We start from the raw sequence: 27,549 nt of genomic DNA on the forward strand, positions 1-27,549 counted from the left end.
CTCCCAGGGGAGCATCAGGATGATGGAGGTGTCTGGCCTGACAAGAGCTGGGTTGAAGTTCAAGGTCAAAGTTCTGCAGCGTCTGGTTGTCTGTCTCCAGGAAAGGAAGGGGCCCAGTCGGTTGGGAAGGGTTGGACCCAGCTCCTGCTTCCTCTGGTTCGTGGTTGGCTCTCAGACAGTGTCCCTGCCACCGTCACCCTGAGTTCCTGAAATACGCACCACGCTCCACAGTCATGTCTGACATCAGTTGGAGGAATGCTTTTGCAAAACTGGCAAAGAAGAGAGAGCTGGAGGCCTATTTGCGGGCACTGTGCTAGGAATACGGCCATGGGAAGCCGTATTTGTGGATGGAAAACAAAAATCGTGTGATTATTTGCCTTTTGGAACATTTTCTATGACTCTCTAGTCTTTCCCCCATCTGCAGTTTTGGGGTTCCTAACCAGCTCGAAAGAAAAGCTGCTTCTAATTACCATTGAGGGTCTCTGGGAGTGTTGGGTTATAAATGTTTGTGAGGTAAATGAAGGGCCTGTGGGAGGAAGAGGGACCATGTGGACAAAACAGTCAGCAGCCCGGAGTGAAATCCAGGGGGGCAGGTGCTCAGGGTTTGCCACCAAGATGCCCCATCCCCCATCTGCTGGCGTGGGGCGTGCACCTGGGCTTCTGTGCACTTCGCTTCGGGTGGGAGCTGCAGCCGGCCTCCAGGCACAGCCTGTCGGGAGCCTACACAGCGGTGGGCCAAGGACTGTCCGGGGCGGGGTTATAGAGTCTGGACCCTGAGGGCTCGGTGGTAAGTCACACTGCAGAGCTCCCTGCGGGATCTACACAGGCTGGGCCTCCACCTGAACACCGCCTAGCCCCTCCTCCCTGCCCCTCCAATTGCTGGCTTCTCCAGACAGCGCGTTCTCCACTCACCCCTGCACCCTGCTGCACTCACGCACCCTGTGCATCCCAGGGTCTGCTTCTACAGGGCACAGGGTCTCCTGAAGCCCGCAGGGAGTGCCGGAGCTGGGCGCAAGGCCCGGAGCAGAGCAGCGGGGCAGGAGGGGCCTGCGTGGCTGAAGGGGCACGTGCCCCAACTCTCCACTGCCTGGAATGGGTCTGAGCCCCTTTACCTTCTGAAGTGGGAGCTGTCAACGGGGGTGTGGCGCTGTCGCCAGTCTGCAGCCTGGCACTGAGTGCCCTAGGGGCTCTGCTCCCAGGACCAGGTCACCCCCTGTCACCAGCCTTATGCCTCTCGTCTGCACTTTCACTTTCCCTAACCCACAGCTGCTGAGAGGGAGGGAGACCACAGTGAAAGTCAACGGACCTCATGCATAAGGCATTTTAAAATAACAAATTACAGCATTTCAGGTGACTGCCCCGAGGACGATGTTTCATGGTATGTAATTAGATCTGCAATTTGAGGGAGAGAAATATGTTTTCTTCAGAGCACACTCAGGGCTGAAGTCACCTTCATCCCATCGGGGTGGGGCTTAGAGTGCTCTGCTCGCAGGAGAGGCCGCAGCGGGCGGCACTCTCAGGCTCTGGGCCGCAGAGGAGTGGGAACCAAGCTGATGCAGCCAGTCCCCCGTCTGCAGACACGGCAGCCAAGGCCTAGACGGGCAGCGACTCGGCTGTCGCACAGTGCGGTGCTTAGGGCTCGGGCCGCAGCTGGGGCGCCTTCTCCGTCTGCATGCTGGATTCTTTGCACCTGCGCCAGGTGGAGGGTCTTTTCCTGAGTGGGTTTGGGGGTGGGGAACTGGGCGTGGAACCACGGTTCCAACGTGGGCTGGGGGCCTCCTCTGTGTTGATGAGACAGCCGGGCGAGGGCGCCCACACCTCCCATCCCCGGTGCCTCATGCGGTGTGTCCCGCCAGGCACGGAGAGGCAGCATGACCTGCCAACACTTCCTGCTTGTATTTCGGGTCATTCGGAGTGGCTTGGCCAGCAATCCAGGCAGACAAACAGCTCCTCATTTAACTTTCCCACCCTCTCTCTGTGGGGAGAACATTTCTGTTTCCTTTGGGTTAAGCACATTCTAGCAACAGCCTTTCCCACCAGACATCCAGCAATTTTTTCCCAAGGCCGACACTGTTGAGACACAGGCTCTGAACCATACCATTTGCAGTCACTGGTTAGCTGTTGGCTTCTTTGTTTAATGTCCTTAATTTCTGGCTCTACTTCTTTTGTCTTCTTGTTATACCTTGTAATCATTTGATTATAGTTCTTGCACCGACTTTTTATATAAGCTCGTCTCTAACATTTACAGGCAACCCGGTTACTTCCACTGCTTAAAACATGTCATTGCTTCATCTGGCTGCCTGTAGCTCCTCCGGCTAGTGTTCTGGAAGGAGGGCGTGGGACCCCTGGGATCCCAGAGAGGACAGAGCCGTATTCTTCTGCCACTCGTTGTCCTCATTCACTTGGACTTGCTGGCACCAGCTGTGAAGAAGGAGGGCATCCATCTGCTTCAGAGCGAGCCGTGGAAGCAGAGCCAGGAGGGCAAGTGTTATCGACCTTGGTCACCCTCGACCCTTACCATGGCTATGCACCTGTCTGCCTCTCCCTGAGCACCCAGGTTACCCCGAGGGGTCTCAGGCTTCATTCCCGGCCCCTAAAAACGGCGTCTGTTGGAGCCACCCCCTCCCCTGCAGACCGCAGAAATACAGTAGGAGGCGGGTCACTGGGCAGATCCCGAGTGGGTCTCTCCTGTTGCCCAGGCAATGGTCTAAGCCCCAACTCAGATCATTCTTTCCCAAGCCCACGGAGGGGGCAGCGCTTTTGTACTCACGGTGCAGATAGGAAAACAAAGCTTAGGGGATGTAGCTGGGGTGGGGAGACGCTGCCGGAAGAGACAGGCTGTATGACGCGCCCTGTGGTCCTTGGCCCTCTAGTAGACTGACTCTGACGCAGGGCGCTCTGGCTGCATTCCATCATTGCCGGGGCCGGGTAGCAGTTACCAGCCGGATCCTAACACATTTCTTAAAAACCAAACAGCTCGAGACAGCAAATATTTATTATCTCACAGAGTTTCTGAGGGTTAGAAACCTTGGAGCAGCCCAGCTGGGTGGTTCGGGGTCAGGGTCTCTCATGGCTTTCGATCAGGCTGACAGCTGGAGCCAAGGTCTCATCTGAAGGCTCAGATGGGCCTGAAGCTTCCGCTTCCAAGCTCACGCTCATGGTTGTCCACAGGAGGGGGCACTGCCTGGTCCTGTTGGCTTCCCCAGAGCAACGGCTCAAGGAGGCGAGAGAGAACATCTGAATGGAAGCCTCGGGGCCTTAACATCTAACCTTGGAAGTGACATGCCATCACTCCCAGTCACTCAGACACACTCTGGCACACTGAGAGGAGACTGGGGAGGAGACTGAGTTGGGGTCGGGTACCCAGGGACCCTTTGGGAGGCAGACAACCACAGGTCCCCTCCTGCTGAATTTGTAAAGTGTTGGTAGCTCAGAAGTCAAAGTATAGCTAAGATAATTACGTACTATGCATTATATCATTTCCATGCAGCACAAGTGGGGGTCATGCTGACGGCTCATCCCCCCAGCAAAGTGAGGTGGGCCTTACATCACGTCTATTAGAAAGGGCAGTGGGGTCCAGCAACGGATCCCCAGGAGCTCTGCGTCGCTCAGGACTCTCAGTGGCAATTGCAGACACCTCACTGGCAGGCACGCTGTAAACTGGAAGATGGGGTGAGGACCCTTCACACACACTGAGGCTCCAACCCAAGTGGGAACTGAGCCAGGTGGGGCTTGAGTGGGGACCATGCTCCAGACCTCTCCTTCCTCTTGGCTTCATATGTGGGCTGAGATCTTGGTGCAGGCATGGGAGTTTCTGTACCTGACAAAGAGAAGGACCAGAGAAGTGGATCCAGGGTCCTGTTGCAGAGCAACCAGAGGGTATCTCTCTGGCCTGGTGGGATTCCCCAAAGAGAAGCTCCCATCCCAGACCCCAGAAGCATGGGGCTTCAGGGGCTGACTGGTTTCCAGGAAGGCCCCTGGGTGAGGAAAAGAGGGCTGCCGTCAGCGTACCCAGAATTACAGAGCCACAGGTGTCAGTGGGCGGGGATCTCCGCATCAGGCTGCCCAGCCTGCCACCGGCACAGGCAGTCCAGAAGGTTAACGGGGGTGCCCAGGCCCCAGGAGCAGTGAGGCAGATTGGCGTGAAGACCAGACAAAGTTAAGGGGGCGCTGGCTGACCTCCTGCCAGGGACCTGTGCTCAGCCTTGCACATTCATCCACGCATCCCCATAGCCTCTGGGATAGGCACCAAGGTCACCTGCATTTAAGGATGTGGGGCTCAATCTCAGAGGGGGGGAATCGCGTATGGGGCATAGGGCTTTTCCCACATCCCGGGTCCATCTCCCAGCCGCTGGCTCTCTCAGAGGAGAAATCTCTCCACCAACATGACCAGTAGGTGTCCTTTCCATGGGCTTATCTTCCCTTGACCCACATCTTCAGGAAAGTGCATTTGAAGATTGCCAACGTCTTTCCACTGAACTCACAGGCAAGGGAGGCCCTGGGAGAGAGGGTTAGGGGACCAGGGGCGTCCCAGCCCTGGTGCTGCAGACCCTCCCCTGCACCTGGGGGGCAGAAGGCGTGCAGAGGTGAGGCCCACCTTCGCCAAAGCTGGGAGGGTCTTTACAACGTCTGCCCTCTGGGACTGAAGCGAAAGAGAAGACAGGCCTCGGAAACAGTGTGGATAGGGTGGAGGGTAAGGGAGCCCCAGGAGCGGGGAACCTGAGGGCCTCCGAGGCAGGAGTGGGCCCCCAAAGTGCTGGGAGGATGATTCACGAGGGGACAAAGAAAATGTTAGAAAGTCCTTTTGATCTGAGCTCCTGGTTTTCATTGTCTTTCTGTGTCCGGTAAACAACACCACAGCCCTCACTACAGGTTCGTCCATTAAAACTAAGACAAAGCATATTCCAAGACTGTTTTATAGGAATGCAACAGTTTGAGGCCATTTTAGGACAGACCCTGGCCCAGAAGGAGGTTGTCATGTCTGATTCTTCACTTCCACTTTAGAGGTGCTCTGAGATTACACTCAGGACAAAGGAAAGAAACTGGGAAGTTCCAAGAGCGGCGTGGGAACGTTTGAGCACCGGCCGCGGGCCAGGCTCTCTGCCAGCTACACCCATCTGTTTGCTGGCTGACAAAGTAGGGAGCCTCTATTCCACCCACTGGAAAACTGAGTAACTCCTTTAGGAGACATGGGCTCAGTGCTGCTGGGGGGTGCTGGGTGCTGTGGAGAGGTGCTGGGTGCTGCGGAGAGGGGTGCTGGGTACTTTTAGGGAACACTGGTTGCTGCTGAGAGGGGTGCCGGGTGCTGCTGTGGGGTTCTTAGTGCTGCTAGGGGTACTGGGTGCTGTTGGGGGGCATGGGTGCTTGTGGGGGGTTCTGGGTGCTGCTGAGAGGTGCTGGGTGCTGCTGAGAGGGGTGCTGGGTACTTTTAGGGAGCACTGGGTGCTGCTGAGAGGGTTCTGGGTGCTGCTGGGGGTTCTGGGTGCTTGTGGGGGCTTCTGGGTGCAGCTAGGGGTGCTGGGTGTGGCTGGGGGGTGTTGGTGCTGCCGAGAGGTGCTGGGTGCTATCGAGGATTCTAGGTGCTGTTTGGAGAAGTTTAGGTGCAGCTGGGGGGTTCTAGGTGCTGCTGGAGGGGTGGGTGCTGCTGTGGGGTACTGGGTGCTATTTGGAGAAGTCTAGGTGCTCCCGGGGTTCCAGGTGCTACTGGGTGCTTGTGGGGGGTTCTGGCTGCTGCTGGGGAGTTCTGGGTGCTGCTTGGCTCCAAGTGTCAGATTTTCTTAGTTATCAGCACTCAGGGCCTTTTGTCATTCCCTGAGGGAATCATGGAAGGAAAGAACGGAGNNNGAAGGAAAGAGGGTAGGACGGAGGGAAAGATCAAGCAAAATAACAGTACAGGACCCTCAGTTAAGGTTAATTCTGGATCAAGAAAAGGTGCATAGGACATATTTACTAAACACTGAAGCTAACACCTAACTGGACATCCTGTATTTTATCTGGTGGCCCTATGGCCCCCACAGGAGGGGTGAGGGGCCCCAAAGTCAGCAGGTGGTGTCTCCCATATTCTCCTAGATCCCCCGTGTCCTGCAAACCTGGCTCCTGGTGACAAGCTCCCGCATCTTTGCCTCACCGGCTTTGTCCAGTTCGGGGCTTGATGAAGCATCTTCACGTGGCCCAGACGACAGGTGTGGGGTGTAAATGCCCCAGCCCCTCAGCTCCTGGCTGGTGCACTTCTGTTTCCCAGGACTCCGCCCCGGGACTGGGTCCTGTTGCCCTCTGTGCTCTCTAATCTCCCCTCAAGGGTTGCTGCCCCTTCTCAAGCCCCTGCCCGTGTCCCCGCGCTTCCTAGAAAAGCCACACTCACCGTTCCTCACCTGGGCTCTCCTTCTGGGGCGCCTGGCTAGGACACGCCCCGTGCCCAGCTCAGGCAGTGCTGTCGCTGAGCGGAGCCGCAGCCAGAAGTTCACCATGGGGACGGTGAGGCGGGAGCTGTGTAGCCGAGGTTGGAGGCCTCACAGGTGGGAGAAGGACGTGCTCCCGCTGACATGCGTGAGGTGCCACACAAGAGCCCCTTGACCTGGGGCGGGGGGTTGGGCGTGGGGTATCAGGGGCGCTGCCACCGTCTTTACTGCCTCCCTAGTGTCCTGGGTCCCCGACTGTCTCGCCGTTTCATGTTGAAACGCTTCCCTGGGGCACCAGCTTCCCCCTATTCCCACTACTCTGAACGCTGGATGGGGATTCAGGAGACTTGGGCTGGTGTTCCTGGAGGGATGACTGCTCGGGCTCCGTTTTTAACGAATTATTCACAAACCTAGTCCTTAGATATTCTTGGTATAAGCCATTTACAGAACGCACCTCCCCGCTGGTTTTGACCCACAAGTGTCCTGACCCTGTGGCAGCGCGTGACCCGTGGAAGGTGGGACATGGCGTGCACTGAAGACATGGCCTTTGGGCCGAGAGCCTCCCACGTGACCCAGCAGGGACTGCCACCACAGTCGCGGCTCAGGCAGGATGGCAAACTGTTGAAAGTTTAATAAAGAAACTTTAAGATGAGAGGCTCTTCTCCAGGGGTCACGCCAAGAAAACCAAGGGGCAACGGCGTGGAAAATGAGGACCAGGTCCTCCGCTGTGTCAGGAGCAGCTCTGCGGCTTGATTGATGGTCCCCTTTGCAGCGCATGGCATTGTCGAGCTAATAGGAGAATTACAATTCTCTAAGTCTCCATAACAGGTCTCATTAAATCTAAGCAAACATTTGGTACTTGGGAGCTCTGCATTACAAATCTAATTAAGACTCCATAAAATAATATAATTCAAGTCTGCATTCAACCATTCCATTATCTCACACGGTATATGATTGCTGCTTTATTAAACAACAACAAAGAGAAACAAGTTCCAAATGGATCTGTCCGTGCGTTTGGGAGCGGATGAGACAATAGGAGGCTCAATCACTCCTAACAATGGGCCCCATCTTTCTGAGGTTTTCAGCTGCCGTGTGCATTACGCTCACCAAGCACATTCTATGTGGGGGTTCGTCGGACCTCGGGGACACAGAAGCGCAGGCTGACGTGCTCCAGGGCTGCCCCAGGGCTCCGCTCTTTCCATCTGGGATTCCAGGGGTGGGCGTGGGGCTGGGTGGGCTGGTCAGTGAGAGCTTCCCAGGGCAGAGAGGTTCACAGGTGGGTGGAGTAGGGACCCGTCTCCTCCAGTGAGCAGGGGGGAGGGGCAGAGGGCACCCTGGGAAGACACCCCGAGGACACCAGGGCTGGGCGGCTTCCTCAAACCAGTCACAGTTCCTCCGGAACGTCAGGGCCACCTTAGCTAAGTCTTCCTGCCTTCACAGGGACATGGTGATGGCTTCCCGGTAGTGTCCCGCCTCCCCGGTGTCCACGGACAGCTCTCATTCACCTCTGCTCCCCAGCTCCAGGCATCGTTAGTGGATATTCACTACGTTGACAAAACAAGCGTTTGAAACCCAAAATTAATGTCACAAATGTCTTCACCAGATCCCCGCTGTCCGCACACTGGTTCCTGCCAAAATTCAGGTAGAAACGGTCCTCCACACTTTGCTTGAGTCCCATGGTGGAATGCCACCTTTCAGAGGCACTGCTGCCACGGGCAGTGAGTCCCACCGCGAGCCAGAGCCTGCCCGCCCCCCACGCCCGCCGCCGCGGCTGGCACCCACCCCTCCCGGCTCCAGCCCGGAATGACCTGCACAGGGGTTCTCTCCCTGGTGGGCCCTGCAGGTGGACGCCAGCTCCCCCAGGGTGGTGGTCACTACACAGGTTGGCTTCTTGGGAAATTCAGTGGCTTTCTTACCATGAATATGCACACCACGAATGCCAGTTCCTTTTTCCAGGCTTACGTCACTGCCGGGACGCAGCAGACCAGGTTACAGTGCCCGCAACCACGTGCCCTGAGGACAAAGTGCTTCTATGCTCCTGCACCCCTCCCCTCCTCGGGAAGATGGAGGAGCTGTCAGTTAGAATGGCTTCTTACAAATCAAAGTCTACATTTGGTGGGAAGTGCTTTTCTGTTAAAAAGCAGAATGAAGTCTTCAACGGATAAAGCATCAACCAGGAGCCGGGATGATAGGCGTTCTAACAGTGCCAGTCGGTAATTCTCCAGGCGCACCCCAGAGTAAGCCCCGAGGTATTTCCAGTTCCCACGCAGTAGGCGTCACATTCGTGTTTGCCGGGCAAACGCAGGCCCGGCAGGAGCTCAGAGCTGCTGCTCGTGGGTCACGGGCATGTCTCCAGAGCAGGTGCTGATGGTGGAGGGCCTCTTAGGGTCACTCGATGAGCCCGCAAAGCCAGCCTTTCACGGAACAGAAAGTTATTTAAAATAATACTGTGAGCACAAGCTCTGGTATATTAAACGTCTGCTGATGCCACGAAACTGCCTGCGTCGGCCCACCGTTCCCTCATCTGAAACAGAAGGCGAGTCGCCGTTCTGAGGGGCTGTGACTGAGATTAGTCAAGTGACCGGATTTGCCGTGGGTCTCAGCTGCAGCCTACAGTGTCCACTCTGCTGGTTTAAATTAGAAATGACTCTTGGGGAAGCCTGACATCAAAGGTCCCGGAGACGGGAGGCAGGGACCACATGGAGACGGGAGGCAGGGGACCACATGGGAGGAGGGCCCAGAGAGCAGGCTCAGCAGGTGCTGGGGACCCTGGAGAACCCGAGGTCGTGGGCGGCCAGCGCCTTCTCGGGGTCAGGGTGCAGTACGCAGGAAGCGGCGTGAGGTCTCCTCGGTGCGCGGGAATGTCACTAGGCCACAGTTGATGGGCGGGGGGCAAGAAGGGGAACTTGTGGCAGGGCAGCCTCACCACACTGGGGCACCCCGCCACTTGGGCGGGGAGCCCATCGCACGTGTGTGGGGATGTCGAGGCAGCAGAAAAATATACAAAGTTTTAAAAATATGCATTGCCAAAGGAAAATCAAGTAAGTGCTGTATAAAACAGCGTAACTTCTGCTCAACTGAATTGTTGGAGTCTTGCTCTGCTTGTGGACACCTTTTCTCAGCAAAGTTCCAAGCGCCAGCGTTGCTGGTGACCTGCTTCCTGAGGCCGGGTGTCTTGGACCCATAGGGTCTAACTTCTCCCTGGTCCTGGGGGAACAGACTGTTTGGTTTCCCAGGTGCCTCCTCTCTGCTGGCCTCTCCGGAACACCCGCTTCCTGAGCTGCCCGAGGAACTCTCTTCTCTCCTCCCCAGGCTCCGTGTGGGCGGCCGGGGACTTCACTCCCTTGGCCGTCTTACGCCAACCGGCCCTCACGGTGGGCCAAGGAAAAGATGAAACATGATTCGGCGTGGAAAAGCCCTCTGAGGAACTGGTTTTTAAAAAAGTGCTCTGTTATTTTTTTTTTAATATTTAATTTTTAAGCAATCTCTATATCCAACGTGGGGCTCGAAGCCACAACCCCAAGATCAAGAGCCACAGGCCCCATCGACTGAGCCGGCCGTGCAACTCTGCCCCCAAAACAGCTCTCTTATTCTTTTAACATGCTAACATGTGCATTCATGAGAGGAAAAGGGTAAAGCCCTTTTTTAAGAAGACAACTTTGAGGAGAAAAATAAGAGAAACTGCCAAGTTGTGTTGGTGAACCCTGGTCAGGATGGCCCACGGAGGCGTGTCCGCGTGAGGGCAGCTGTCAGGGGAGGGGGGGCACTACGTCTGCTCTGACTTGCAGGTGGAGACAGCTCAGGTGCCGGGGAGAGCCGGGCACCCTTGAGGCAGACGGCTGGTGTTTGGCCAGCTCATGGGAGCCCTGGTGCCATGCTGGCCTTGCCCAGGACGCTCACGCTCTGGAGTGTTCCCAGCGTTTCAGACAGAATGTTCTGGGCTAGTGGCAGAGTTTCCTCACAATCTGGGAGGTAAACTCGGAAGTTAAACAAGAGGAGCAACTCAATAATTCTAACACTCGCTCTTCTCTCGTACCAAGCGATGTGCGTAGGTTTTATGTATATTACTATGGCCAAGAATGATGCTGCGATGGCAGACATGTACCCATTTCATGGATGAGAAAAGGGAACCAGGTTAGCTGAGTGGCCAGAGTCACGTGGCCAGTAGGAGGTAGAGCAGGAATTTGGAGCCACACCACCACCTCCAAGGCATTGGCTATGAGAGAGAGACTCACTTCCTGCTGCGGGATCGTTCTTTTTAAATCTTGCTCCAAGTTACTTTTTTTCTTACTTTTACTTAGTAAAATAATTTGCTGTTAAACTGCAAAATTAATTCTCTCTAGTTTGTCCACCACTGTACTTCCCATCCCCATGATGTATCTTGGATAGAAGAACTCATTAGGGCTTGGGTGGGTTAATTAATTAATCAATCAACCAGTCAATCAAATGTGTCACCGGGTTGCAGCCTGCAGGATGTGGGACGCCAGGGCAGTCTCCAGAAACTGTTCCCTCTCCAGTCCCCTCTGCTGAGCATAGGACACAAATATCTGAGCTGTCCTGACCACCGGACACGTGTAATAATGATGTGCAGACACTACGTGACTTCCACCAACGACTTCCGCACGAGGCGAGTCTCCTCTCCTCCCTCCGCCTCCAGTGCCCCTCACCACACAAACACCTGTCAATGACCTCTCAGAGCAGGACAGAGCCACCACCTGTCAATGAAGAGAGGCCCCGCTCAGCAGCCACTGGGGCCATCCTTGTCCTGAGGGTGCTGGAAGCAGGACACACCATAAGGTCTTCATGATTAAGAACCGAGCTAAATGGATCTGTGGAGTTGCAGCTGACCAACACCCTCACCTAAAATCTGAACTCTGAGCAACTAGAAGAGGAAAGACAGACTTACCTGCCATTCATTGATTTATCCATCAGATGGGCATTCAGTGCCCATGGTGTTGCAGAAGGGATTGCAAATGCTAGGGACATAGTATGGATAAAGTGAGCAAGATCCTTGGAAAGGATGGTAAATTGGGTGATAGCAAGCCAGATGGATAGATAGGCATATAGGTAGAAAGATAGATGATAAATGGATGTCACACACATACATACCAGATAGATGGTAGATAGATGGACAGATAGATAATAGATGGATATACAAATAGATGATGGATGATTGGATACATACACATGTACGTACATAGTTGGTAGACAGATGATAGATACATAGATGATAGATAGATAGATAGATAGATAGATAGATAGATAGATAATAGATAGATAGATACCTATAAGAGAGAAAGAGAAGCTGAAAAGAGATCTATGAATAAACAGCAAAATCAGATAATGAAAATACTGCAGTGCTTCCCAGCTATTATAGGAAGGAGCCAGATAAAACCACTGGAGAAAGTGCAGCCTGATCTGAATGACGATGGGAACAGGGCACGCAAAGAGGAAATAAGAGCATCCCGGATGGAGGGCTGAGTTAATGCAAAGACCCTGAGGTGGAAATAAGAAATTTGTGCTCCTGGGGCGCCTGGGTGGTTTAGTCGTTAAGCATCGGCCTTCGGCTCACGGCGTGATCCCAGTGTTCTGGGATCGAGCCCCACATCAGGCTCCTCCCCTGGGAGCCTGCTTCTTCCTCTCCTGCTCCCCCTGCTTGTGTTTCTCTCTCACTGGCTGTCTCTCTCTCTGTCAAATAAATAAATAAAATCTTTAAAAAAAAAAAGAAATTTGTGTTCCTAATTCAATACATAAGGAGACCATTCCTACATAACGCTGGGCAGGACAGCCAGTGGACACAGAGGGGCGGGCAGACAGGCAAGACCTGAGAAGAGACTCCAGACCCCGCAGGAGATGTTCCCAGGAAGGCTTCACAGTTCCTGGTGGAGTACTGAACATCAACCCAGAACCAAGACGAGTCGTGTCTGTCCTTTATTGCCTGTATCAGTTCGCTCAGCTGAACACTGTGGCACAGACATACTTCTCTTTTCATAATGTGGTTTCAAGACTTGCCTGCACGACGTGGAGACGAGACAAGAAGACCAGCCCCGAGCTGCCTGACCAGGTGGTTCCCCACCATCAGCACTCCCAGAAACCCAACAGACAGCATAGCCACCTGCCAGCTCGCATGCATGATCAAAGGATTTTCAGACATTTCGGTAAATGTCACCATTCTGAGAGTTAGTTTTCCATGCCACGAATGCCCACTGCCAACATGGGCAGTTCCAAACAGCATGGCCATCTTGGGATTCTCAGGATGTGCCATCTCCTTGTAAAAGTGAGCACAAATGCTACCATCACCCACCAGGCAGGAAAGGTTGCCACCAGGACAGGTGCTCTGTGGATTTCTGAAGGCCACGTGAGGAGTCTCTGGAGGGTAAAGGCCAGAGTAGGATCTTAGGTTTTCATTCATTGATGGCCACTGGGTCCTCAGACAACCAAGCTTAGGGGTCTAGTCTGCCTCTTGGGGAAAGCAACACGTACAGGTAAGGACTGTAGAGGGTGATGTCCACAAGGTGGACAAGCATCCAAGCAAAGTGCTACAGCAATGCCAGCCTCCGTGAACTCCAGCCTCGGGGCATTGGAGCTGCACTGCATTGGTGGGAACTAGCCGAGAATTGAGTGAAGCTTCCTGAACCCGTGAAGGCACAATCTCCTGACTCCCACCCAGACCACGCCTAACCACTTAATATCACTCATCCACTCCCGAAACTGTGTGTCCCGCCTACCTCCACATAGAATGCTTGTCCCAGCTCTCTCCACTTGGGACCCTCTAGGGCCACCCAATCACAGTTTTCCCTCATGCCCCCTCTCCTAGGGGTTGCCCCCTGCAGTGCTGTCTTTCTCAATTTAAGAGCTTCTGGGGCAGCAAGCATAGAACCTACCTGTCACGGTGGGTTTGTCTGATAAAGACATCATCACACAGTGAGCTGGGGTGTGCCTGCTCAAACAGGAGCCCAGACCTCATCCTGGGCACAGCCACTGGGCTTTTAGAACAGGGCCTGGGAGGTTGGCATCCTGTCCACCTCTCTATAAATATCAACAGTGACCCCCATTGTCCATCACAGCAGGGCCTCCCAGAGCATCTCCTTCATGGTAATTTGAGTTGTTACCTCAATGGGAAGACTCTGCCATGGAAACCACAGCCCACTGGGGTCATTTCCTTGACCTTGGACCTTGAACTTGGGATGGCTGGACAACAGGTCCTTCCTTCTTTCAACTGACCCAGTGTCCCCATCATTAAAGTGAACATGATAATAATAATTACTCCAAATGCTTGTCATGAGAAATGGGTAGACAATTTATATCCAAGGGCTGTGAAAACTATCAAGGACAAATAGAAGTAGTTGTGGTTCACCCAGGAGATTCAACCAGTGTTGAGAAGTCATTTATCAGAATACCGTGGAAAGAAATGTGCATTTGGAGCTTCCCAGGTACCAAGTTCTGGGGAAAGTCAGAGGCACCAGCAGGAGGGTTTCTTCCCTCCAGGAAGGTCTGCATACACCGGGGTCTGTAAACACCAGGAGGATTTTCACACACCAGGAGGGTCTGAACACACCAGGCACTGGAATGGAAGACACCTCAAAGGTCTTGTGTGTTGTCTTCAGACACTTTACTCATTGATTCAACAGAGATTGTTTAATGAGTCCACCTGTGCTGGGCAAACAAGGATGCTGAGACGGGACCCCCTTCTAAGGGATTGTTTCTGTTCCCTGTGGCTACTGTAACAAGTACCACACACTGAGCAGCTCTAACAACAGAAATTTACAGTTCTGTCAGTTCTGGAGGCCAGAGGTCAGGGTGCTGACAGGGTTGGTTCCGTCTGAAGATGTCGAGGAGAATCTGTTCCAGGCCCTTCTCCTTCGCTTGTAGATGGCCATCTTCTCCCAGTGTCCTCATTTCCTCTTCTTATAAGGACACCAGTCATGTTGGATTGGACCCCACTCCAGTGCCCTCGCTTTTACTTGATTACCTTGCCAAATAATTATCCCCAAATAAGGTCACATTCTGAGGTATTGGGCATAAGGACACCAACATATGGATTTGGGGAGACATAATTCAGCCCATGACTGGGATGCAAAACCAAGTGTGGGAGACAGAGCCAGGCAGAGGGAAGCCAGGAGTTGTGGGGGCTCAGAGCAGCTGAGGACAGGCTGGCATCCCCAGAGGAGATGGTGTTTGAGCTGACAGCAAAGGGAAGGTGGGTGTGGTTAGTGGGAGTGCCAGGCAGGGGGAAGTGTGTGTAAGTCCCAGAGACACAAAACGGCTGAAAAATGGAAAAACCAGCCATGCGGACAGGGGTGGAGGGGGTCCAACCCTCTCCCATCCACACTCCCCTGCCTGCTCCAAACAAACCCTGACCACTTCTGGGGTTCATGTGTATGAAAGAGACACCATCCAGGCACTGAATCAGCCAACACCACACTGTAGTGGCAGGAAGGAGGTGGGAACATAAACCAAGTTGAATACTTGGGGTGATCTGCAAGGTCTGGTTCAGAAATGTTTGGGGAGGGTGGTAAGAAAGAGGGCCAAGAATGACTCCCATGTTGGAAAGACATGGTGTGAGATTCAGGAGGTGGTGAAAATGGTGACTACAGTTGAGCCAGGTTGAGGGTCGGGGACATGGGGACATCACTCAGGCTAACACAGAACAAGGTTAGGCAAGTGATGTAGAAAGTGTGTCACCAGCATTTTAAACTCATTGAAAGCCTGGGCTTGATGAGACCACCAGAATTGTTTTGTCATCCACTTATCCCTGTTCTCTCAGTTAGTATTTAAAGAGAATCCATTACATAGAGAAGATGGTGGGGAGACCAGCCCTGCCCCACATGCCATGGAGCTGGCCAGAAAGCCCAAGATTGAGGACAACCCTTTGAAAGTGCTTTGGCATCAGAGATGGCCACTCTAGATGTGAGGGGAAGAAGGCACCCACCAGCTGTCCTCCAAGACCAAAACATTCGGAACAATGTAAATGTCCATCCAGAATAGAAAAGATACGTTACCTGTGATCAGCTCAAATGTCAGAATGTTATCTCCCAGCGTTAATTCCAACTAAATGCGCCAGTGTGGATGGATATCTAGGACATTATGCATAGTCAGAAAGCATATGTTCAGTGTGGTTTTATTTATATGAAGTTTTAGAATGCACAAAACTAAACACACGCTGTCTAGGGGCATATAAATAATGTAGTAAAACAAAATGAAACACAAAGGGGATTATACTGAACTCAGGGTGACAATCACATCCAGGATGGGGGTGGGAAGATCCCTGCACCTGCACATAGAGGGGCTCCAGAACTTAATCTGGGGGTGATTCACACGCATGTAACATATTACAATTATTCCTTGCACATAGATGTTAACTATTCTTTTGTATCAATTCAATATTTAAACTGAAAAACGAATTGACAAATATTCCCACAAATGCTTACCTAATGTCACATTATGATGGGAGCTACAAAGGAAAAGAATAGGATGTGAGAGAGAATGACAAGGTGCCCTCCTTCCATCAGGGAACAGGGAAGTCCTCTAAGGAGTCACATGGAGCCCAAGAGCTGAAGGAAGGAAGGAAGGCACATCCCAAGGAAGGGGGGACAGTACAGGCCAAGTCCCTGAAGTGGAGGATCTGGAAGAGGTCTGGGGAGCTAGGGCATCATGAAGAGATTGTGCAGATGAGGAAGAGCAAGAAGACCATGCCAAGGCTCTGAGATTTTATTCTAAGATATGGGAAGCCATTGGCAGACTTTAATAGGAGGAGACATGACCCAAACTCATAATTCTACAAGGTGTAAGCAGTCAGCTGTAGAAGCAAAACCAACTGGTTCCACTATAGAAAACCTAAGCATGAGCAAAGAATTATTTTTGACTGGCTCCAGAAACCTATATGCTAGCATTGCACATCCAAATGCTAGTAGACAACAGTGGGGTGGGGAAATCCTCTCCACCATGTACTCAACAAAAATGGAGCAAACGCTTTAATTAAGCAAACATTAAATTGTAATCACATTGCCAATATTAGTCAAGGTGGATGCCAAACCATGGTGGACACATGTTCTGTCCTTTAGCCAAGAACAGTAAGCCTCAAAAGATTACTCACTCATGTCCGGTGCCTGCATCAAATCAACAAGCCCTTTGAGTAGATCCCACTGCAATGGCTAAAGCCAAATAAAACTAGGAGACAGTGGGTCAAGAAAATACACCTCAGATACTCTAAACCCCCTGCTCACCTTATAGAAGGGGAAACTGAGGCCCAGAGAGGAAGTGTGATCTTCCTGGTGTTGCCTGGGGAGGAGTTGGCAAGGTGGTAAATAGCAGATTCTAATAGTTTTTAATAGTGAGGAAGAAGTATCATGGATGGGAAGCCTTAGGTACTAAATATAGACATGCAATTAGAGTCTCCACTAAACTAAACATATCGAAGGTGTGAGTCCCAGGGGCCTGGTGTTCTGGGTGATCTCTGCTGTAAAGCCTCCTTTGACGTCATTTCACTCCTGGACAGCCAAGTATCATATGCTCTGGAGTTGACAGAAAGATAAATGAGCCTCATGGAAAACTGACATCAGTTTTAGCAATTTCTTAAGCCAATAAAACACAAGCCAGCACAGGAAATGTGAACTCAAAAGCCAACTTCTGGCTGTGACAGAGCTGGTTTCAGTCTAATCCTCCTGATTTACAGAGGCCAACACATGCATGCAAGCAGCTGTTGGAAGTTCCTAGAGACCAACCGAGGCAGCCAGGACATCAGGAGTCAAGGTCCTGGAAGGAAGGGAAGTGCACAGAGGTGAGCCCACGGTGAAACCCCTTCCCTCTCGGGTATGATTGCTGGTTGGCAGCACAGGACACACAGAGGAAAGAGTGGGCTGGAGCTTGCAGCAGTTTAGAAACTAAATTGGAGTTTGGGGCTACCAAAGCAGCCACGGCGTGAGCACAAGATCCAGAGGAAAAAAGAATCACAAAGAAGTGAGCCTAGAACTCTGCAATTTCCCTCGAGACATTTCCCAAAGCCTAAGATGCATGACTCGGGGTGAGACCTGAAGAAACCAGTCAGAGAAAAGGAAGGAAGGAAGGGGGGGAGGAAGAGAGGGAAGAAAGGGGGGGAAAGAAAGAAAGAAAGAAAGAAAGAAAGAAAGAAAGAAAGAAAGAAAGAAAGAAAGAAAAAGAGAGAGAGAGGGAGGGAGGGAGGGAGGGAGGAAGGGAGGGAGGGAGGAAGGAAGGAAGAAAGAAAGAAAGATAAGTCAGAGAGCAGCTTCTGTGAGGTTAGAGGATTGAGCTGGGATTACAACAGCCTTATGGAACTGGAATGACAAAAATTGTTCAGGTCCACCAGGCTTCAGTTGAGCCCCCGGAAGTATGGGCAAACTGCAAATAGAACACCTTATGTGGGTAATGGTGATCCTCCCAAACTCATCTGTCTGAAAAAAAAAAAAAAGAAGAAGAAGAACAGTAATTTGTCTCTGGAAAACAATAACATCATTCAGGAGGTTACGATTCTTCACATGTAATAGTTCACATTCAGTCAAAAATTACAAGCATGCCAGGAAATAGTGCCAAACGACAGAAAAAAAAGAGAAAAATATAGGCCACGAGAACAATGCTACAGATAATCCAGGCATTTGAGTTATTTAGCACAGAATTTAAATATGTATGATTAAGATGTTCAAGAAAACAGATGAAAAATTAATTTCATCAGAGAAGTTGAATTCTATAAAAATACTCAGTTGGAAATATTAGAACAACAAAAATAATAATATAATAACAGAAGTAGCAATTTCATAGATTAATTTAAAAGCAAATTAGATATAGCAGAAGAGAAGATCAGTAAATCAGAAGAGAGGTCACAGGAAAATACTTCAGATTGAAGCATAGAAAAAAAGTGGTTGGAAACACAAGGAAAGAAAATAAGTCATATAGGACATGGTGAAAAAGTCTACCATGTATGTAATTGAATTTCCAGAAGGAGCTATAACAGGGATATTGGGGCAAGAGCAATATTTGAAAATGCACCTACTGAGAGTTTTACAAAAGTGATAAATTACCCTAAACAGAGAAAACACACACACACACACACACACACACACACACACAAAAGGAAGAATACACCATGCATCATAGTAAAACTGCAGAGAAACAAAAACAAAAGGGAAAAAAAAAACAGCCAGAGTAAAAAAGATACGTTACTGTCATAGAAGCAATAACACTGAGAGTACTTTTCCACAGACATTATTGAAACCAGAATGTGATGAGGAATAACATCTTTAAAATGATTTAAAAAAAATACTACCAACAAAAATTCTATATCTATGTCAACATCCCTTAAAAAGGTATATTAAAAACTTTTCAGAGAAACAAAAACAGAGAATTGATTACCAGCAGACCCTCAAATAAACTGTAGGAGGTTGTTCAGGGAGAAGGAGAATAATGCCAGGTGGAAATATGGCAATGCCAGAAGAAACTGGAAAGTGCTAAAATTAAGATTAAACCTAAAGGATCATTGGGTGTTTAAAACAATAATAGAAAGGGTTTAAGAATATGTGTTGAATTAAATTTCCTTATAACAATAGTACCAAAGTCGAGAGGGGTAAGTAGGATTAAAGCATTGCAAAGTCCTCACATTGTCCACAAAATGATAAATCTTCTAATTTATGGGTGAATCTAATAATGATATGTCAAGGATGCATGCTGTAATCTCTAGGGAAACAACTGAAGGAAAATAAAAAAGTATAAATTACTAAAATGTTAATTGATCCAAAAAATAGAATAATAAAAATGATGCATCAATTTAAAAGAAGGTAATAAGGGAAAAAAAGATAAGGAACAAAATGCATTAATAAAATTCCAATAGCAAGATGGTAGATTTAAACCTAAAATAGCAGCAATGACATTAAATGTAAATGGACTACACCCTTTACTTAAAATGCAAAGATGGGGCACCTGGGTGGCTCAGTCAGTTAAGCAGCTGCCTTCAGGTCAGGTCATGATCTCAGGGTCCTGGAATGGGGCCCCACAGTGGGCTCCCTGCTCAGTGGGGAGTCTGCTTCTCCCTCTCTCTCTGCCCCTCCCCCCCCAGCTTATGCTCTCTCTCTTGCTCTTTCTCTCAAATAAATAAATAAAATCTTTAAAAAAAATAAATAAAATGCAAAAACTGTGAGATCAAATTTAAAAAATAACTATAAACTAAATACATGAGGCACACCGTAACTATAACAGCAGAGACTAACAAAAGAAAAGGCTAATTAAAAGAAAACTGGTGATGTTATACTAATATCAGACAAAGTAGACTTTAGGGTAAGTAGCAGTAAAAGAAAATATTTCACAATGAAAAATTGGTGAATCTACAAGGTCAAACTCTAAATTTGCACATAACTAAAAAATAGCTTCAAAATATAAAGGCAAAAAGTAACAGAAAAGACTGGAGAGAAAGACTAATCCGCAATTATAGCTGAAGTTTTAACTTGCTTCTCTCTGCTGATGAAACAAGCAGATCAAAAGTCAGTAATGACATAGAATAGTTGAACAAACTGAAGAACAGTTACTGAGTTGACGCATATAGAACATTGCAGCAGCCACAACAGAATGTGGCTGCCCTCGAGTGGGACAGCTTCAACCTAGACCATATGCTGGGCAATAAAATAATTCTCACTAAGTGTCAAAGATTGAAATCATACAGGGCATCTTCTCCAGCTACAAAGAATATACACTATATACAACCCACGAAGGATTAGAAAATGAAAAGTTAAAACTATATTGTATAAAATAGAATAGCATCCCTAAACACTGTGTATCTGAGAATAATGACAATATTATATTTTTATTATATTATCCCCATGTTATATTGTTACATATTCCTGTATACAGAAAACTGCAATCATTTCTGGGAGAAATCAAAGACACTTTAAATAAACACAATGACAGATCACGTTCATTGACTGAAAGCCTCAATATTGTTAAGATGTCTATTCCTTTTGTTTTGTTTTGTTTTGTTTTTATTTCCAGTTAGTTAACATACAGCGTTATATTAGTTTCAGGTATACGATATGGTGATTCAACAATTCCATAGTGTACCTGGTCCTCGTCCAACGACAGGTGCGCTCCTTAATCCCCATCACCTATTTAACCCCCGCCCCTGCCCACCTCCCTTCTGGTAACCATCAGTTTGTTCTCTAGAGTTAAAGGTCTGGAGATGTCAATTCTTTTCAATAAATCTACAGAGTCCAGGCAATTCTCATCAAAATCCCAGCAACCTTTCTGGTAAAAACTGACAAGCCAATTCTAAAATTTATAACAAAATGTGAAACATCAAGAATAGGCAAGATGATTTTGAAGAAGATTAAAATTGGGTGACCCAGTTATCGATTGCGGCTCAACAAACTCCTCCAAAACTCAGGGGCTCAAAACAACAATTATTTGTTTGGGGCCAAGGCCTGACGGGAATCACATACCTTTGCTCCCAGTGCCCGGAACCCCGTGTGGGAAGACTTGAACAGCTGAAGGATAGAGCAGATGGGACTCATCGCTAGTCTCAGGACCTCTGAGTTCCTGCCTGCAAATCAGCCCAGAATCACTGAAACCACTTCATTTGGTCCAGAAGCCGCTGAACCCGCCAGGACTGAGGAGAGAAATGTCAACGTATCTATGGCATTGCTGAGCCGTCCCAGTGAAGGACACGTACTATCTGATAAAAGGATTTATTTTTAAGTGTAAATAAACAAAAAAGGAAGCGAGGATGACAAATAGCCAGAATAACAGAATCAAAAGCCCAGAAACGGATCCACGTGGTTTATGACAAACATCACCACAATGCAGTGGAGAAAAGCGGTGATTTAAGCCGATGGTGGTGTTCCTGACTGATATTCAACATAATAAAAATAAACTTTGACTCCTATCTCACACCATACACAAAATTCAACTCCAAAAAGCCACAAGTCTCAAAGTGAACAGTAAAAAATAAGTTCCCGGGAAAAAATAAAATATTTTCATGACCTTGATCTCAGTGAGGATTTCTTAAAGAAGACATAAAAACGAATAGCTAAGAGGAAAAGATTTACAAATTTTACTTCATTAAGGTGAATAACGCCGATTAATCAAAACACACAAAAAGGAGAATGAAGTCCAGCTGTAACGTGGGAGAGGATGTTTGTAAGAACCAAGACAGAACTTATATCCAGAACATAAAAAGAACTTTATCCAGCCAATAAGAAGACCCCACCAAAAAATTAGAAAAATATTAGATGTATTTTTCATAATAAAGATATACAAAAGGAAACAAGCATGTGAAAGGTGCACAATATAATTAGTCATCAGGGAAATTAAAACCACAGTGAAGTTCCACTACTCATTCACCAAAATGCCTAGAAGTTTAAATATATATATGCACACGCTAAGTGTTGGAGAAAACGTGGGACAGAGAGAAGCCTGACACTCTGCTCTATGAGTGTGATGGGCACAGTCACTTTGGAAAACTCTCGGCAGTATTTATAAAAACTATGCGTACACATACTCTATAATCCAATGATTCCTTCGTACGTGTAGACCAGGGCCGCCTGGGCGGCTCAGTCGGTGAAGCGTCTGCCTTCGGCTCAGGTCATGATAACGGAGTCCTGGGATGGAGACCTGCGTCGGGCTCCCTGCTCAGCGGGGAGTCTGCTTCTCCCTCTCCCTCTGCTGTTCCCTCTGCTTGTGCTCTCTCTCTGTCAAATAAATAAATAAGGTCTTTTTAAAAAGTAAGTGTGTACCCAGAGGATAGACACACGTGTTTACCAAAATAGTCACAGCAACAGTATTTTAACAGCTGAACACGGAATGTTTTCCTTCATTCCAGATGTCCTCCAGTAACAGGTTGAATAAATAGAGTATATTTATGCAGTGGAATACCATGTCATGAGCAGAGAACAAGCCACTGCTATGGGGCGCCGGGGTGGCTCAGTCAGTGAAGCGGAGTCTGCCCTGCCACTGCTGGAGACCGGGGCTGGCCGCGGGCTCCGAGGCACAGCCGCCAACTCTTACCAATGGCCCGCAGTCCTTCATTACCCTTCGGGAGGGCCCACCACCCTTACATGCTCCTGTCTTTGTTCAAACCCTCGCATCCCCGCACCTGCCAGGGCACCTGAGGAATCCGTGGCCCTGTGGGTTGTGCCGGGAATGGCCCAGTACCCACTGAGCACCTCGGTGCCTGCCGAGCAACACGTGAGCTGGGCCCAGACCTCCATCCGACCCGTGTCTAGAAACCAGGCAGAGCTATCACAAGAACGTCATTTGTGCCAACAACCGTCTCTGAGGCTTCTCGTCCACACCGCTGTCTCCTGGCTTTACGCACGAACGGTGACAGGGCCCCAGGCTGAGCTACCTGAACACTGGGCATGGGGCTGTCACTGAACACAAGAAATCCGAGACTCCCATCCTGGGAAAATCGTGTCCTGGGCGGGCTCCGGCACCTGTGTGGCTCTGCCGCGGCCAGGACAAACAGGACACTGTCTGGCATCGGGGTTCAGGTCCAAGGGAAATGGGCGTGTTTTTGCCTGAGCAGAGGCCGAGGTGGATGGTTCTCGGTGTGGTGATCTGGGTTGCATGCAGTCACTCTAGGAGCAGATCAGCCCCAAACTCCTGCTGGAAGGCCCCACTGGAGGGAGGCCGGCTGAGCTGGGCTCCATGCCTCCCGCGGCCTTTCTACAGCTCCCTTCCTCTTAGCGCCCTTCCCCACGATTTGACTGCTAAGAGTCGCCTGCTGGCCTGCTGGCCTGCCTGCCTGCTTTCCTTCACTCCCCAGGCTTCCGACTACATTCCTGCCGTGCGCCAGCACGGTGCTGGACCCTGGGATGACACCAGGACAGCTGGGCCCTTGGGAACCGTGCTTGTTGCTTCCTCTCGTGCCCCCCATTTGACCCATCATTTGCTGTAACTACTGGACAGCGGCATCGATATGTAATAACCAGCTCAGCATTCCATGCGCCAGCAAAGCTCATTCCATGAGCTAAGCAGAGGGTTCCTAATAAGCTCGCAGCAGGTCGGATTTCGGTGGCGGGCGTGAGAAACGGCATAGACGGTCACTGGCGGGGCGAGTGGGCGCCCACAGATGCGCCCCTGCCTGTTGCTCATCCGCGTGCTCATGTCTGCCGGCCCCGCGTGGACCGTGGTCGTGCGAGATGCCGCTGGCACAGCAGGTCTCCACCCTGTCCCGCCCTGCGTGCACCTTGCTGAGGCCCCGCGGCCGGCCCGCAGACTTTCTCAGCTTCTCCACCTCCAAGCACCCTCTCCTTCCAGGCTGGCCTCCTCTTCGGGGTGGTGGGGCTTCATCTCAGCGTCACGGCCCATTTATCACCTCCCCTGATGTATAATTAATGTTTATCCCTCGGTCTATCAGAGCTCTCAGACACGGCCCGCACATCTCGACACTTCTGAATTTTTGATTAAATAGAAATGAGACAATAAATACTCAAATGGCAGTTTCTACAGTGCCTATTTCATTGTATTCCAAATAACCGACAGGCGGAAATCTCATGTATCAGAATTCTAAGGTCAATTTCAAAGAGGTGAGGTAAGCAAATTCTCAAATATACGTATTTTGGTAAGTAATCACCATCTCTCTGTTACCCTCCACTGTTAACATTTACAAATTAGTTTGTGTTATTATTTAATAATAATACTTATTAATAGTGACTCATTCATTGCCAGGAGCCCTGATGTGAAAACACCATCAGCTGAACTTTGGGGAAAGACACAAAGAGGAGGGGAGGGGAGTGAAGAGGTGGGGGGAGGGAGGGGAGAGACAAAGGGAAGGGGAGGGGAGAGGTGAGGAAGGGGAGGGGAGAAAAGGGAAGGGGGAAGGAAGGAAGAGGGAGAGGGATGGGAGGAAGGTAAAAGGAGGAGGGAGGGAGGAAGGGGAGGGAGGAAGGGGAGGGAGGAAGAGGAGAAGGAGAGGGGAGAAAGGGGAGGGTGGGGGAGCAGATACACACGCATGTAAACAACACCACCCTTCCAGGAGCTCTGAGGCTTAGGCATCTTTCCTCTTGGCCCTGGCCGCGCTCCCATGACGCCGGGGGACTATCGCCTCCAGGACCCTGAAAGTCATCCCTGCCAGCACATGGCGTGCTCCACGATGGATTCCCAGCACCTCCTGACCCACCTTGCCCCTCCTCATGCTGATCCGGCACATCCTGGTCTCACCGCCGTCTCCCTGCCCTTGGCCCTCCCTCCTTCCCTTCTGCCAAATTACTTGTCATCATTCACCGTTCCAGTTCTGACCGCACATACACACTCACCAACCTTGCCCTCACTCCCTCACCCTATTGGATGGACCGCTCCTCCTCCACACGCCCCTGCACCACCCTCCCCCATATCCCTGTACCACCCGTCCCTATACTCCTTGACCATCCCCTCCCCCACACTCCTAGACCATCCCTTCCCCCACACTCCTCGACCATCCCCTCCCCCACACTCACAGACCATCCCCTCCTCCACACTCCTCAGCCACCCCTCCCCCACACTTCTAGACCATCCCCTCCCCCACACTCCTCGGCCAGTTCTGTCCAAACGCCCCCACCCCATGCAAGCCTGTGCTGGTTGGACCCCTCACGGCGCAGGTACAGGCCATCAGGATGTGACTGACCTTGCACAGTGGAGTCCCCTGCAGGGTGCTCTGTGGCTATCACAGGTACAATGTCCACAGCACAACCATTAGTATTTCAAGGTTACTTCACCAACAGTACTCCAAAGTATATAAAAATCTGAGAAAATACGAGTATGTAATTATTGTTATAATCTGTTGCTTTTACGATTGCTTTAAATTTAATTAGGCCTTTTTAAAAATGTACACTTTACCATTATTCATAAGCTAAATTAGGGAAGTGAAATGTGCATTATTTTTAGGCCTGCCGGAGCGATTGCAACAAGGTGCGGTCTTTCGCAATGCAGCACAAGTGGGCCGAATGACCCTGAGCCAAGTGTTGCCACAGCAGTGACACAAGAGGGTGTGGAGCGGGGTCCCTGGAGCCCTGAGGCTGCCGCGGAGCTCCGTGTTGCAGCCACAGGTGACGACGGGGAAGGGCTAACACCGCGTACGGGGCTCCTGGCGACGTAGCAGGAGCTGAAGAGGCAGATGAAACTGTCAGAACCTACGTGGGGTTTACAGACCAGACGTAAAGAAACTCAAAACCAAAATGTGTTCTTTGAAAGAGTAAGTATTACAATAAAAATCTAGGAGAAGCAGACGCTCAATATTTTACAGACCTGAGTGCTCCGTGAGTTTCCCGCAGAGCCGCGTGTAGGGCGCCCCCGGTTAGATCACCGCGGGGCCGGGGAGGGACCGCGTCGCAGATGCTGGGCCAGGAATGCTGGCAGAGTCCACGCGGAGACGGGGCAGGTACCTTTCCAGGGACACCAGAGCGCCATATATTCGGGAACTGGCCTGTGAGATGGAAGCCCAACCCACAGCCCAAATGGAGCCAACAGAGCCGTTTTGCACTAACGTTTTACAAAAACACAGACGTCACAAATGGGCAGTGCTTCGAGCATGTACGTGACCTGAACAGGAAGAAGTTTGTTCGGCTCCTGTCCAGCACGCACAGCCAGCCCTAAACTGTATAAAAGCGGGAAGGATTGCGCTGCGGACCAATGGGGAGCAGGTACTTAACTTCAGGAGCTAAGACCGGAGGGAGACCGCACACGGCTTCCTTCATCAACAGAGTCTTCCTTTAGGAAGAGCAGAAAACAGAAAAGCAAGCATCTGGACTCGAGGCGGGTTTGTCGCCGGTGGGCCTGGTGCGGCGGTCTGAGCTCGCGCTGCTAAGGCTAGCGTGCTCCCTGCGAGAGCAGCCCCTTTGTGATCACGGGGAGCAGATGGCCAACATCTACGAGGACCCCGGAAGCGCAGTTAGCCACCGAAGGGAAGGTTCCGTCTAGACTAGCTCACGTCTGGATAGATCTCCTGGTGCCTTGGAAGACAAGAAGCCAGTTTGGTCCCAATGCTTCAAAGACCAGATTTGCCCGGACAGACGTGTTTATTTCCATGAGGCTTCTGGTATGTCGAACCCCCTTCCCGTGAGAAGAATGCACAGACAGGAGGGAGGAGGTCCTGGCCGCAGCCGTCTGTCCTGCACACGGTGGCCGGGGGGTCTCTGTGGAACATGAGTCCCATCAAGCCGTGCTCTCGGCAGAGCCTGTCCTTCCACTTGCAGCAACAGCCCCACTATTCTCTAAGGTCTCCTGGGTCCTGTGGCCTGGGCCTGGTTCCAAAGCCCCCGTTCCCTCTCCCCACAGTGCCTTCTCTGCAGCCGTGCTGCCCTTCATCCAGGGCCGTGGGCCTTGCCAGACACACATGTCCCTGCCTCAGGGCCTTGGCACCTGCTGTGACCTAGGCCCAGACTGATCTGTGCAGGCTTCGGGGTGGTTCACGCTATCGCTTCCCCTCTGGCCAAGGTCCTCCGTGATGCTGCTGCCCGAACTAGACGTCCGTGAGCGTGGTCTTGCTTTCCTCCCTTCAGGACACGTCTCGTGACCTGAGCTATACCACTCTGCCGTTTGTTAACTGCCTGGCGTGAATTTTAGCTGCATGGTTTGCTGCTGTATCCCAGGGCCCGGAGCAGGACCGGGCATGGTAGGCGCTCCGTGAACACTTCGGGATGAAGGAATGAAGGGATGAGTGAGTGAGTCTATACAAGAGCTTCTTTCCGCGCCCCTAAGGAAGCTCCGCTACCCAGACATGGAAACGCCTCATTAACGCCATCCGTTGGCCACGGAGCACACTGGGCCCCCACTCCAGGGCGCATGCGTCTGCACGGTGACTGGCAACAGGAAGCAGAGGCACACTCAACACGCTGATTTGGGAAGCAACCTGGGAAGAGTCTCAGGACCTGGGGCGGGGAGACTGACGGGGCTGGGAAGGGAAGCAGGAGCGGGCTTTACCCACCTAGGGGGTTGTCCACCCATTTTCTCATCTTCATCTTTCAAGACCCTGAAATATGTGCCCTCATCACATGGCATGGGGCAGGATGCCCAGGACATCCAGTGTCTCCCCCAAGGTCACAGACACAAAGAGCCAGGACACAGAGCCCGGGCGGAAGGAGTAGAGAGGTGTCAGGGGAGCGGACAGCAGAGAGCCACCGGTGGGGGTCTGGGGCCCTCCCACCCGGCTCAATGTCTGGGTTGTCCACCTGAGGGC

The 27,549-nt window shown here is 50.9% G+C and overlaps 2 long non-coding RNA genes across 4 annotated transcripts; both read right to left on the reverse strand.

Annotated features, from left to right (window-relative positions):
- Positions 1-7,349: 7,349 nt before the first annotated feature.
- On the reverse strand, positions 7,350-8,328 carry LOC121104300. The gene is made up of 2 exons (XR_005836599.1): positions 8,207-8,328; positions 7,350-7,942 (listed from the first exon to the last, which is right to left on the reverse strand). It is a non-coding gene; the product is annotated as an uncharacterized LOC121104300 (long non-coding RNA).
- Positions 8,329-13,993: 5,665 nt separating this feature from the next.
- LOC103662615 lies at positions 13,994-26,999 on the reverse strand. Of its 3 annotated transcripts, XR_005836965.1 has the most exons (7): positions 25,620-26,999; positions 25,000-25,117; positions 21,895-22,084; positions 20,837-21,003; positions 15,830-16,912; positions 15,401-15,475; positions 13,994-14,370 (listed from the first exon to the last, which is right to left on the reverse strand). It is a non-coding gene; the product is annotated as an uncharacterized LOC103662615 (long non-coding RNA). The 3 variants fall into 3 exon arrangements; XR_005836964.1 differs by lacking the exons at positions 13,994-14,370; positions 15,401-15,475 and having other exon boundaries at positions 15,506-16,912; positions 25,620-26,998; XR_568497.2 differs by lacking the exons at positions 13,994-14,370; positions 15,401-15,475; positions 20,837-21,003 and having other exon boundaries at positions 15,506-16,912; positions 25,620-26,998.
- Positions 27,000-27,549: the final 550 nt, after the last annotated feature.

Source organism: Ursus maritimus, unplaced genomic scaffold, assembly GCF_017311325.1.
Source record: "Ursus maritimus isolate PB19 unplaced genomic scaffold, ASM1731132v1 scaffold_1, whole genome shotgun sequence".
NCBI lineage: Eukaryota > Metazoa > Chordata > Mammalia > Carnivora > Ursidae > Ursus > Ursus maritimus.